Source organism: Rhinopithecus bieti, unplaced genomic scaffold, assembly GCF_001698545.2.
Source record: "Rhinopithecus bieti isolate Rb0 unplaced genomic scaffold, ASM169854v2 scaffold_41114, whole genome shotgun sequence".
In the NCBI taxonomy this organism is placed as follows: domain Eukaryota; kingdom Metazoa; phylum Chordata; class Mammalia; order Primates; family Cercopithecidae; genus Rhinopithecus; species Rhinopithecus bieti.
In genome coordinates, this window is record NW_016817363.1 from 65,483 (window position 1) to 77,314 (window position 11,832).

Here is an 11,832-nt window from a genome sequence, read left to right on the forward strand (position 1 = left end):
TTCACCTGCAATCAATAAAATATCTATTCTTTGGCCCCAGACATGTTAGTTTAGGTAAATGGGGTTTCTTTCTCAAGGAACAGGTTTTTGTTTTAACTATTCTATCCTCAAAGTAAAGAGAGAATTTCTCTCTTAAAAGTTCATGAGTGCTATTTCAAATGGAAGATAAAATTTTTGTGGAGGAAAAGTTCCTTCATGGTAGGATGGAAGGATTTTCTTTCTAAGGGGAAAATAATACAGTAAGGGTGAGCAGTTATTTGACTGTCCATGGACAATATCAAATTAAGAAATAAAAATCCTTCACTATCTTGAGAAGAGAGAGAGAAAGGGAAACAAATCAACAAACAAACTTTACTAAAATACACATTCCTCCAGTTTCAGATTTCTAAAAAGTAACAATTATGCTTAAATCAAGGTTTACAGATAGCAAACAACTGTTTGAATGTGTGAAAGTATTATCCCTTTACTTCACCATGTTTCACTTTCTTTGAAGGAATTGCATCTATGCACACTTATCCTGAAGTCCAGTGCAGAAAATAAACTTGTTTGCTACCAGCCTCAATCTCAGAACATTTCCTAAGCTATATTTGTAAATTCTAGAGCTACATATCTGTAAAATAAGATGCAGATGTTCCAAAATGCATTGTGTGTGTGTGTGTGTGTGTGTGTGTTGGGGAGGGAGGGGGGAGCAAAGCAAGCTTTTTATGGAGAAAAGAAGAAAAAAATCTCTGCCTATCCTCACAAATATATACTATAGTGTTTCTGTCTATTATTTTGATATATTAGTTACTGTTAAGGCTATTGATGCTCCTGACAGGTGTCAGCTTGGAAAGACAGGAGGCTCATAAGCAATAATAAATTCACACCCTGGAGTCTCTAGAATATCAAACAGGATTTAGACATTAATCTGAGACTAACACAGAGGTTGTGATGAGAAATTCTGGGTCTTGGGGTTGGAATACTTCTTGGGGAACTAGAAAGAAGAGCGTCAAGAAGGCATCCCAGATTAACAGGACCAAGTAAGATCTATCAGAACCAGAGCCTCTCCTCCTCCGGATTATACGTTAAATGATAGCATTTTAGTATTTAAAAGTCTTTCTTCCTTTGTAAGCCAGTGCCTAAGGAGAGGAGTACTTTAGATAAAGAGTACTTTAAGAAAAAAAAAATACCAGGAGTTAGAATGGACAAAGAAAAAGGATACAGGATTGATTGGGAGAACATTCCAAGTGAAGATCACAGTCCTAAGCAATGTAAATATTGCCTTTAAGAGATGTTGTTTTCCTACTAGATGCATGCCTCATAAAGGCTTTCAAAGCTGCTATTTATTTCATTGTTCTCCATGGTGTGAGTTGATGTTATAAACTGGTTTAAGATAAAAGCTGGGTCAAGTCTCAAGTCACATAAAAATACATTTCTGGTATTCAATGTTGATTGTTTTTGTTAAAGGGTAAAGCAAGAACTGAAAGCTTCCCGCCTATGCACTCAAAACCACATAGTACACGAAATGTCATAGGACTTGACTTCATTAAAGCTGAGAGGCGATGTGATATCATGGCAAGAACATTGGACCAGAAGTCAGGAAAGACCATGTTACAAAGTTGTTGTGAATGTGACATAAGCATCCTGAAAGGGATATACCCAGAATGGTATCAGTCAGTCTTTTGGGCAATGCTCTGGTGACCAGACAGTTGTAATCCATTGCAGTGAGATCTAGCATGACAACCAAATTACATGGTGAGTATTTAGGTGCTGGAGAGTGCACTGCATGGCTCTTTAGGTATCCATTTAGCCCTGTTATTATTTTATTTAAGCATATATTAAGTTTATATTTAGGCAATCTCTGGTTGCAAAACAGACACTTTAAAACCTTATGAATCTTTTCATCCATTAGTAAGTTACTGCTCAAAGTTATAAACCAGTCAATGATTTTTTTCCAAAAGGTATTAAATAAAAAAATTCTTCCTAATTTTTCCTACAATGTGTTCAAGTGGATGTGGCTTTTCTTGTTTGAGAAGAGCTCACTAAGGCTTGAACAGTTACCAAAATTACTTTGAAATGTTATTCTTTTCTTTAGATTCCTATAATCTAAAGTCTGGTAAGTAATTTGACTAGTGGAAACAGTCAACATTCATGATTTTTTTTTCTCCATCATAAGTGGTTTACTCATATCAAGAACTTCAACACTGTGGTATTTAAAAAAAAACAGAAAATATTTTTCTCTTCATCTTTGGCCAAATGTGAAGGTAAGGGGAATTAATGACCTCAGCTAGTACAGCTGACATTTAAAACTGTGACTCAGGTCCTCCCACTCTCCAAAGAATATTGATACATTTTAAACTCTGAAGCAGAAATGAAGACATGCTTCACTCTGCCTATGAGTCTCGAGTTTATGAACTCACTCACTTTAGTGTTCTTTCATTAAATAAAGCTTAAAGAAGGATGTTCAGAATGGGGTAGACAAAGGAAGAGAAATGAACAGCTAGGGGTCATTATTATTAGAGTTTTGGGGGCAGTGATGAAGACGAATAGGTAATTTGAAGTAGTCTTCAAGAGAAAGAAGAAATAAAGGGAAAGGGCTAGGAAAAGGAAACAGGGAAATAATGAAGCTGATATAATTTGGATATTATGTGATCATTAGAGAAGAAACAGCCTCACTAACAGTCAATTCACAATTATGTGTGTCTAGTAGAAATATATTTGCTTGAACACTTTGGAGAACAGATTGGTGATTTTGCCATTATACTAGACATTAGCCCTTTCAAAGCAGACTAAGAGTACGTAGTTCCTTAGTGAATACAAAGGCTTCACAACTGGAGAGCACTGCAGGGAGCCTGGCTAAGGTGAAAAGCCTGGCTAAGGTTGCTGGAGAGGCACAGCAGAATGGGATGGGATTAGAAAACAACAGTCTATTAGGAAAGATGAAACGAAGGAATTCTCCAGTGTTCACACTGAGAAGGCTTCATATTGGACCAGAGCGAGCAGGTCTTTTATACTGAGGTTTTAAAAAGCTGACTTCCTTTTGTCCTGAATGTAGAAGTAAAGAAGGACACTAGTTTCAGGCACCCAGGATGGTGGAAAGTTTATTCAACTGAGGTTTTCCATACGTTGGGTTGAATAGTTGAGGGAAGCTGAAGAAACTCTTTTATCTGAAAATATGATCTGAAAATATTTATTGTATAGGAAGACAGGATGCCTGATTTCTGAAGTTTCCTTGATGGCCCAACTAAAGAAGAAAGGCATCAAATCCTCACTTTAACAGGTAAATGGAGATCCTGAGGGCTGGATACCCAAGAGCCACCATTTTATGGACTCTTCAGATTTAAAAATGTCTCAGATAGATATTTCCAAGTTCTATTTCTATTAGCCTCTGTGGATAAAGAGTTTCTGAAACTCTTGTTTTAGTTTTTTTGGAAAAAAAAAAAAAAAAAAAAAAAACCCCCCAGGAAAATGAACACTGTATTTCCAAGCTGCCTCCAGGGCAAGGCTGCAGACTAGTTAAAATAATTCTAAGCGTATTGAAAAAAGAAAGTAGAAAGAACCAGTATTAAAATGAATGTTTGAGAATACAGTGGGGACAACTAGGTAATTCACTGTCTTATGCTTTTCAGAAGACTGGCCCTTTGAAACGCAGCCTGTTATTTTTGGTCAGATCATGTGGCACTTAAGTAGCCCCTTGGTCATACTTTTAAAAGCAAATATAGACAGTGACAGTCCTACAGGGGAAAATCAGATACATTCATATGCACCTCTTTTGTTCTTCAGATATTGAGTGGGTCAGCTAAACAAGATCACTTTGAATGTGAACCTCCTTTGTATTAGTCACACCAACAAAAAAGTTTCAAAAAAAGTTTTCACTTTCCAACATTTGCTAAGTCTGAGCTTTAAGAAATCCTAAAATCCTCTAAAGACAATACTGAAGCTGATAATATAAAAAGCAAATTAGAGCAGTAATGATTATTATTAAATGCACCAGATTAACTGCAGCAGTTTGGTGATGGGTGATATATGCAAAGACATAATATTTCAATCAACTCATGATCATAGGCAGATTCAAAAGTTAAAATGAATATAATGTAATATATATTTCAATATAGAGTTGTTATATATAATGTGTATGTCCTAGGTTTCAGAAATACTGCAATGTAGTGTATTGTACTTAAGTAAGCATACCTAAATAGTAACTCATATTCTTTCAAAGTCACTAGTACTGTTAATTAAAAGAACAAAAACCAAAACAACGATTTTTTTTTTCCAGTAAAAAGAAATACCTATGGTTACAGTCACAGACTTCTTTTGGATACACAAAGACAATATACATTTTAAAAAGTAATAACGACAAAAAAGTGGCAACTGTAAGTAGCCTTACTTAACAGAGGGAGGGGAAAAGTCACCAGAATAGAAGAGGAAAGAAAATGTCCTCTGACTTCTGTAAAGCAGAAATAATCTATAAGTCATAAAAAATAACAAACAATCTAGTAAAAGAAGGGCATGGAAGTGAGAAAACTGAATCCTGAATTCCAGGCCAACAAGCCTTCAGAGTCCATTCATTCAGTACTTTATACTAGAGTGGCATTCTGCTTCAATGTTTGAGATGGGCAAGAGCTATCAATTCCTAGAGATTACCAAAAAATATTCCCCCCAATAGTCTATCCGTTTGCTAGACATGGTAAACAACCCACTCCTGGAAAGACTTTGGCAAAGGCCACATTGGTTTCAGGAGACACAGTTTGTGAACTATGATGATATCCTGCGAGTACAGGCAGAATTAGGAAGCTTTAGTTTGAAAACAAAATTTGTGTGTGTGTGTGTGTGTGTGTGTGTGTGTGTGTGTGTGTGCACGTGCGTGCGCATGCGCACTGGGTTGCATAGAGGAAAGGAATGAAGACCTTTGAGCTATGGGATGGCTCAGGCCAAAGTCTGTGTGGGCTTTGCCTGCCTGGCGTTGGTGCCCCCCACCCCCCTCCTCCTCCAGGAGACCTGGGGAGATGCCCTGGACTGCTGCTCCTTTTTGTCTGCTCACCAGTTGAAGACTTCTGTTATACCTTATTATGGAGGAAAACAGCCTGTCCCTGTGGGTTTGCTGTGGATTCAACAAGCTGCATTTGTTTCTCCCAATTCTGAAACATTACAAAAAGCAACAGAGTGGGCAGGTGACTGCTTCCTGGGAAGGGAGCCACAAGTCTTAAGCACAATGTTGGGAAGAGGCAACTGTATCTATGCACAAGGACCTCTGCCTGTGTGTGCTTCATTTGGGGGACACACACACTTTCAGATGACAATAAGTATATACACAAACACACATGTGCACACACATGTCAATAAATCCAATAGAACTGTAGAGTCTGTTAAATGCACTGTACTCCACATAAGCATATTCAAGTTTCTCATGAAAGGGATACATAGAAATTACTGATGGTTGGGCTCCTTCAGAATGCCCTAAAGTCTCATCACAGATACTGATGCACTCAACTAAGGCAACAAAGCAGAAGCAGATATGTGAGATATGTCAGAGCTTTGACTCCTAACCAGAAGTTCGAAAATGTATCTTGTCACTGGGCAATATGAATGTGAAAGTTTTGTGCTGAGCGAAGCTCACACTGTGTGTGCACATGTATAAATAATGTATACTCATTTATAGACATTTTGGACAGCAGTGGTGACATACTGGATGGGTTAAGACTGTTTCATTACTTGAATCTACATATAAACTGCAATGATTTTGCTGGGTAATAACAACTGTTGCAACACTAGTAGAAACAGATGCCCCCAAGGTTTTCTCTTTTTTTTTTTTTTCTCTCTTGGAGGTATCAAAATCTCATTGAGGCATTCTAAACCAAAGAAACCTCTGAATTTGAAAGAGGGTTAGTAGGGACTTTTATACCCTCATTGGGCATCCCAGAAGCTGGGACTCTCAGGACTGTGGCTAGATTTTTGCCTATGATCTGCAGATTATGCTCTTGCACCGAAGACTTGAAAGTTACGAGTTTGCATTTAAACAAAGAACCACCAGATAAAAGAGATGCTCTCTAAAACTGAGGGAAAAAAAAGTTTAGAGATATATGCTATAGATAAAGAAAGCGTTTTGCTGGGATTGTTCTCCGTGTTAAGGAAATGTTTATAAACCTAGTACTCCCAGGCACCTGTGATTGCATTTTCTAGGATTCTATTTAGTACTATGATGTCCATTTTACATTCAGCCCTGACCTATGTCACTGAAATAGAATAGGAAATAGCAGCCACTATCTGAGAGTAGTCAGTTCTAGAGAAGTTTGGTGCCTCCCCAAGAAGTCACTATTTCCATAGTCCTCCATCACGAATAGGGCTTATTTTTGTGATACTGTAACTATTAAACAGCAAGAAATGCCTATAACTTCAGAGCTTTCTCATTTCTGTATCTCTTGTCCTCTTCCCAGGGCTTTCTGATTTAAGGCAATAATGCTATACTATAAGTAGCCTCTTGTGAAAATACCTTAATTGAGGTCACTTAAGATTAGATTTCAGTCTGAAAGTCTACAGTTTATGGAGCAAAAGGTGGGGCCTGAAGAAACCACTGGAATGGCAGGTGTTTTAGTCAGTGGTGTAAAAAGATGATGTTTCTTGTTTCAACCCACGGCATTTTTACCCCTCATGCAGTGAGGAGAAAACACATAGTTCTGAAAAGAACCCACACTACGTAGCCCTAATTTTCTACCTCTTCACTCTAAAAAGGATGGAAACAAACCCTACTATTCTAGAACCATTCCTGGGGATCTGCTAAGGTACACTGCTAACTGCTATAGACTCAGTGTTAAAGGACAAAAAAAAAATCTTCAGAGACTTAAAAAAGTCTTTGGAATATTTTGGTCAGGCTAGATCATCTTGATACTCAGTGCTAGAAACGATGCTTTGGATTAGTAATTTCCACATTCTGAGTTTACAGGAACACTGAGTCACCACAGCCTTTTCTCTTATAAAGGTTTAAGTGATATCAGAAATAGCAACTCTACACAGAAAGCCCTTGGGAATATGAAAATATTCTCTCTCAAGAGCAAGGGCTCTTCCATGCCCCTTTTCTGCCTCTATATGTAGCCTGAGTACCAAGGTAGAGATTGCTTTTGAAAGTTTGCCCCATGTAATCTGTTTCCTGGGTACCTAAGAGAACAGCCATTTTCTTCATGAAAACACAAAGAGGGGAAAGAGGCTGCTGCTGCTCCAGTAGGAAGTTATGTCTAGCCCCAGAAAGCCTGGTGGCTGGGTCAGCTCAAGCACTCTCTTCATGCACTGCAGGCTCAGGAGGCATTGGGTTCTTTGCTTTTTCTATGGAATTAGGGAGCCTATTGAAATTCTAGTGCACCCTTCCTTTTGTTTGTCACCAAGTCACATGGTTCTGTCTTCAGTGTCCTATTTTTTTTTTTAATTTCTTTTTCTGAGGAACAAAATTGGCCATTTAAATAAAGTTCTTTTCCAGTGAGTAAAGAGGTTTCTCAGAGCCAGAAATCACTCAAAAGAGAGTCTGTCGACCCTACCCATGGAAAAGCCCAGAGATTTCTCTAACCACTTCTTGCCAAACTTCCTAGTTTTGTGATTGGATGTTTCTTGGTTTAGCATTGTTTGGTGCTGAATACATTTTGCAATTCTTTTGTTCTCTGCCCTAGAGCTTCCATTACCCTGGACTTCAACTCATTACCAAATTAAAGAATTCTTTTAGAAGATTTCTTTTAAGAGTCAGGTCACAACAGAAAGGGCACCCTCCTGTTCTCCTAAATCTCAAGGGCATCTCGGGTTGTGTCTGCTCTTAGGTGCACCTTCCTTTTGTTCCCTTTTGATGCAGCAGCACACTGGCTATAGCAGAGGCAGACCTGATTTGATTATCTGATACCTTTTCTGCAGAAACATGTATCCCCTGCTCCCAGCCCCAACTAACCAAATAACATCTTCTAGAACAACAGAGGAAAGCTCTAGAATGGGTGTATATCCTGTGACTCCTGGCCAGATCTACCTTGCTCCCTGTTTTCCTAGGGGTCACAGGTGTTGGAGCATTATGGAGGAGCCCCAACAAGGAAGCGACATAAGCTTTTACTATGTTTTCTCAGGAATCGAAGGGGTTTTATAAGGGGCATACGGCATTTCTGACTTCTGTGCTGACAGAAAACATTGAGTTTTGGGCATGGGCAGAGCACAGACAGCTGGTGTGCTTGTGTGAGGGAAGTACATATAGCTCAAGGCTTTAGGACTGAATATGAAACAAACATACCTGGAGGAAAATTTTCTCTTTTCATTTGCAGAATTCACAAATTCTTACTGTTCATGGGTTGAAAAGAGTATTTTGGAACTTACAGAATATTTTGGTGATGCAAAATAAAACCCTTATGACTTTTAAATACAGCAAACCCAAGTCTTTCTAAGGCTAAGAGCTACTGTGATCTCTAAGATGACTAGGAATGAATTGCGGCTAGAATATGAGCAGGAAACTATCCAGCACACTTAATCATGGCACAAATAGATTCAAAGCATTAGGAATTTGGGAAGAGAACAGTTTATAGTCTTTAAGACTGTTATTGGGAGCTAAAGTTTACCACTCAATTAAAATATACAGGAAACCATTTTGATACAGAGATTTTCATTTCAGATTTTTTTTTTTTTTTTTTTTTTTTTTTTTTTTTTTTTTGCTTAGCTTGTTTCTCAGTTTTCCCCTGTGTAGAGTTCTATCAGATCCATGTATTCTAATTATTTTCTTTTCAGGATCATATTTCACACATTTGGGGCCTTTTTTGTACAAATGTTGGCATTTAATAAGGAAAATTGCCCATGATGCTGAGATAATACCAATGTTTTAGTGCTAGAAAATATTATTTTTTATAACCATATCTAAATATCTTGAGATAAAATTCCCCTTTCACTTTTTTTCCTTTCCCTTGTTTGGCAAATTCCATTATAAAATTATAAATTGCTAAAAAGTGTCCTTTCCATACTAGTTCTTCTTCCTTGTACTCATCCTAAGAAGTCTTAAATCTGGAACATTTGCTTTTATCTTGTCTATCTGTTTCCTGGCTACTAGAAAGAATTTTTTTTTTAGCACTGATATCACCCTACCATGAAGTTCCAAATGTAAGATGACTGTAGGACTTGAAACAAAAAAATTAAAAATATCCACACTCATTCTCTCATTTTGAAGCAAATGTCTTTCCCTATTTCTAAAGATATTTGTGATTGTTTAATTTAAAAGTGAGAACCGACAATCTAAAAGCATCTCCATCCTTTTGAAACAGGTCCAGATTGGTTTATTTCCTAAAACGTCAGTTTGGAAAGTGGCCATTTGATGGGCCAGGAACATAGCAATAAACAACTACCTCTTTGCTCCTCCAGATTAGATCTGCCACTCTAATCCAGCTTCTTCCTCTTTCCACAAAATAATTTGTCAACTATTTTAGAATGTGACATGTTTGGGAAGGATAAACATACAGTAGAAATATGTCTACTGCTATGCGAACCTGGCTAGTCCATTTTGTCATGGACTACAATGATTATATCACCTCATTAAGAATTCTTTAGGGATCCTCCACCCCCTCTCCCCTCCACTTTTTTTAAAGAGACACTTCCTTTACAGGGAAAGGATGATAAGACTCCTCAGGGTTTCAAGTCACCTGCAGCTTTTTCTCTACATGTTCTACCAAAAGAAAAGGTGGATTCTAACCCAATTGCTTAGCATTTTACATGGCAAATCAGCATTAAGGCAAATGGGTCTATCTCAGATTTGAGAAACAGAAAGCTACATGTGGCCCATAATGGCACCTAAGATCAACTTTTCAGGAGGTATTAGTGAAAATTCTTCCTACTTTGCTAAATTTGAACAAAGACACTTTCAAGTCTACTACTGTTAAACAGTTAAACATATTTCAAAGTGGTTTTTGGCCTTCTTTCCTTTGTAACATGTATTGAGTGATTTCATGTCATTATCTTCTAGCTTTAAGAGTTTTTTTCTTAAGGTCAATCTTCTTTTTATTTTATGGGTGGAATCACTTGTTTTCCAAAATACCAAAACAATTCCATGACATAGTTAATTAACTAATGCTCCCTCTATTGGTGGTAAGTGGAAATATTAGTTTTACAACACTGATATTTTAAAAAGCAAAATTAGCAATAGAAAAATGAACTTACTTTATTTTGGAAGCTGTTCCTCACTAGCTGTTAAAACAGGTCAGTTTTGGACACACAGTTCTTGGTAGGACTCCTCTTAAAAATCACAATAGGTTATACTCAATAGTCAGTTAACCACCCAAGTGTACATTAAAACTTCTAGCAAAATATCCACTGAATTAAGCACTGTGGGACCAAATCAAACTCACAAACACTTCAGTTACACTAACCTTACTAAGCGTCACAAAGAACTTATGAAAAAGATCCAAGTTAACCAAATGTCTGAAATATATGAATAAAACCAATTTAGTCATTACAGAGTTGTTTGTGTTGGAAGATTTTCCCTCGTTTGCTGCACAGTTTTTGTAAATAAAATGCTGACAGGAAAATTAGAAGGAAAATTAAATTAAAATGTAATGTAATTTTGAAACTAAAATACTCTCTCCTTTCTTCTTTTAAAACTGTAGTTTGGTGTTTTGCTTTGTTTAAAGGTTTGCTTTCCCCTAAGTGTGTTAAAATATGCCCAGCAATGAAATCACTTTGGGAGTTTTAGCTAGGTTTAAGAAATCCTATATTTGAGCTGGAATCCCTTCAGGACACTGTCTATAATGAAAATATCTCTATTATAATACCTTGATCAGGACCGAGGAGAGAAATCCCAACTAGGAAGAGAGAGTGGCATCTGGTATGATGCAATAGATTGGTGGTCTTTTGAATAGTGGATGTTGGCATCTGGGAATTTTTTAATTTCCCTAAAACCTCTCTAGGAAGCAAGCATTAATTAGTCATCTAAAGAATGATCATCTTATTTAGCCCTCTTAACCATGGTGGAAATAGTCAGAAGGTGATACTTGAAAGGAAAAAAGTAATTTTGGCATCAATGCATCTTGATCTGTAACAGGCTTCTCATAATGATGCTCTTTGCAGTTGGGAAGGGTGAGGAGCTATGGCAGAGTTTTATGAACTCCTCTTCCTGGCTGATCACAAAAGAAAAGACCCCATTTATCAAGACTTCTAGACTACTAGTGTTTCACCAAGAAAAAAAGTAGAGTCAATAGAAATTCTAGAATTGTAAGATCTCAATGAAATTTTGGAGAAGCAAGCAATCTCTGAAAGATAAAGTCTCTTCCATGAAAAAGAACAGAATTCTAGATGGATCAGTTGAAAAAAATTATTCAGTGGGGCAACTTAAGCTTGCTAAAGTCAAAGAACTACATATCAAAATACAAAGCAGCAATTCAAATTACAGCAGGGATGGGCTGGCCACAGAGGCCCTCATCAACCCAGGCAATACTTAAAATAATAAAAATTAAGAAAATTAAAAAAAATATGAAGAAAATATCCTTCCTCTCTTTCAAATATAACTATAGTTGCCTTTTATTCTTTCTATCTGGAAGCAGTATCGCTAACCTTAACAGTCTTGACTTACCAAAAAATATATATATGTGTGTGAAATAAAATAAAAGAGAAGGAATTGGTGGCAGTGTATGCAAAACCAAAATGAAAAAAAATTACTTTTAACAATTTCACTTTTTTTGTTTTTTTTTTTACACAAATACTGTTGTAAATATATTAAAAAAATCAGCATTCTATCTGGTAAACGTCACTTTTGCCCCTCTATAAAATTTTGAATTAAAAAAGCCTCAAGAACTTTTTATTGTTCCCCCCACCCTCCATTTCTCTTTCTTTTTCTCTTCCACAAGAATATATCCTGAC